Source organism: Halyomorpha halys, unplaced genomic scaffold (assembly GCF_000696795.3).
Source record: "Halyomorpha halys isolate HHAL.00 unplaced genomic scaffold, Hhal_1.1 Scaffold271.1, whole genome shotgun sequence".
Taxonomy (NCBI): Eukaryota; Metazoa; Arthropoda; class Insecta; order Hemiptera; family Pentatomidae; genus Halyomorpha; species Halyomorpha halys.
The window spans coordinates 693,045-695,859 of record NW_027107763.1 but is presented as its reverse complement, the minus strand read 5'-3'; positions in this window follow the sequence as shown (position 1 = coordinate 695,859).

Below are 2,815 nucleotides of genomic sequence, written 5' to 3'. Positions count from 1 at the left end.
AAATCATCATTAAAGACCTTAATGTTCGATACGTAACCGATCTAGCCCGAACCAGATATACCAATCCACCCATTATAAACAACATCGAATTTAGTAGATGTATTTTTATGTAAATACAGTTGTGAATGTCAATAAATGAGTTAAGAAAAAATGAAATTGACTAGTTATGATTTAATTTTTCGTTTTCCATAACTATAAATGAGTTTGGCTAAAAATTGTTAAAACACTAAATATTGAATATTGTGAAGGAGTGGAGAGCGGAAGAGAAAGGTTTAGGGTGGAGAGGAGGTGACAAATAGGCAATGGATGGAGCAATCGGCCAGAAAACTTCTCATATCTTGGCTTGTCCTCACCCAGGTTCTTAGCCATATCTTCTTTCTCTAGTCCCTTCATCGATCAATAGGTACTTATATCGAAATATTTTGTCACTCCATAAATTAAAATTCATAACGTACAAATATTTTATATTATGACAACAATCCTTTAGATTATAGTGATTTATGTAGTAAGAAGTTAGCTGGTGATTTGCTCTGTACATTCTTTCCTTTTTATGCTACATATTATATCGGCTAGTGACAAAATTTCAAATTTCAGCTTCAGTTTGCTGTTTCCAGCTAAAAGAAGACAAACCATATCGAGTGGTATTGAGGGGACTCCATCCTCACTCCTAAAACTCCTACTTATTGGCCTACATCCTTTAAAAAACCTCCCGATATTCTTGATATATTTGTTACTTCCCAAATACCCACATCACAATCCACAATTCAATCTTTAGATGACCTCTCTTCAGATCATAGGCCGGTTCTACTTCACATCCATTCTAATCCTATTCCTAGACCCTCTCTCCCTTCAATGGTTACAGGACAGGTAAACTGGAAAACTTTTCGGACTGATCTTTAAAACGTACTTGACTTAAAAATTGTTTTAGTGGAATTTTTAAGTCAAGTACGTTTTCAAAATCAGTCCGAAAATTTTTCCAGTTTATCTGTCCTGTAACCATTAAAGGGAGAGAGGGTCTAGGAATAGGATTAGAATAGATGTGAAGTAGAACCGGCCTATGATCTGTAGAGAGGTCATCTAAAGATTTTCGGACTGATCTTGAAAACGTACTTGACTTAAAAATTCCACTTAAACAAAAGAACAGGTCAACTCTGGTATCGAAATACTTTCTAGATCGATAGGAACTACTATCACTAACAATAATTCATAAGGAAAAGTATTTAATTATGTAGATTTATCTGCCTATTTACATTGTAAAATAGGACGATAAATCGTAAAATTATAAACAAATTGAAATTGATATAAATTTGAGCTCAAAATGCTCTCTAAAAAGTTAGATATCCTCAACGGCTTATCTTTCACTCCATGGAATCTACATTAATCCAGTATATAGGTCAGTTGACGTCAAGCATATCCACTTTTTACGCAAATACTACGTAATAGATGTAAATTCAGACGTATCAAATAGGGAAGAGAATTTAACGATTATTCTATCTTTTAACTCAGTAACTTAGAATTGTTAAATTTTAAAAAAATAGACACGTATACTTAATCTTTCTATTTTTTGTCTCTCAGTATGGAGGTGCTTCGGTCCTGACTTTTCTTTATGTAAACAAAACTCTTGTTACCTGCGACTGGTTTTATCATAAATAACAAATAAAGAAACAAATAATTGCTCAACTATAGCCTAAAATTTAGGAAAAGCGAACATAAGTTTATGATTTAATTTCGACTTTAGGATACAAAAAATACGCAACATAAGGCGACTTTACCGCAAAATTTTCATAGCTCACTAGTTAATTTCATAATTACTTATCTGGCTAGCATTATAAATATTTAATCGAGAATAGAAGAATACCATAGAGATAATAGTTGAACGTGGGTTATATAATTAGGAGAAGATGGTTAAGGATTTGGTCTGTGAAGAACACTCACAAAAAAAAGATAACAACCAATTATTAAAATGATTAAAAAATAACTTACAGTATGTATCCATAAATAGTGTTGAAAAACATGAATATGGAAGAAGAATATTAAAAGTACGCAAGAAGAAAGAACAAATAATAAAATACATATGAAAATCTCGTTAGTAAATATATGTACAAAATGAAAATTTAAAAAAATAAAATAATGAAAGAAGTGTAAAATAAAGCGTATATATAAATAATTAAATATATAAGAAAAATAACAGGATTAAGGAAATAAAAATATAAACTTATATAATACAAAATGAATGAAGAAATATGAATATTTTAATTTAATAATAATAATCATTTAAAATTAAAGTTATGGAAAACAAAAATAAGAAAGAAAATATATGTAATTAATGGCATATCTTAGCAAAATACACAAATGACGAAATAAAATATAAAGTTAACAATGATAAAAGAAGTAATCAGTAAATATGACAATAATAATCTGTGGCGAACGTAACTAATAATGTGGGTAAGGAATAAGTAATAAGAAAGTAGTACAAAATAAGAAGAGGTGTTAAAAGAAAGAATAGAAAAAAGATAATACAACATAAAAAACAGAACATTTTTGGACAAGATTTTAAATCCAAGTGTAGTCAGTGGTCCGTGCTCCGATATTTTGAGTTAGAGAAGTATGTTGGAATATATGACAAGACAACCCGTCAACAATGCGTTACGAGTTATGTTACTTAAATATAGGCGTAAGAAATTTTATAAATTTGGTATTTTATTATTTGTTCTTTCCTCTTACTTAATTTTAATATCCAGCTCATACACATTTTATCTTCTTATAATACTTAAACTATTTATTTATGTCTTTGATACATAACACTATTTATGTA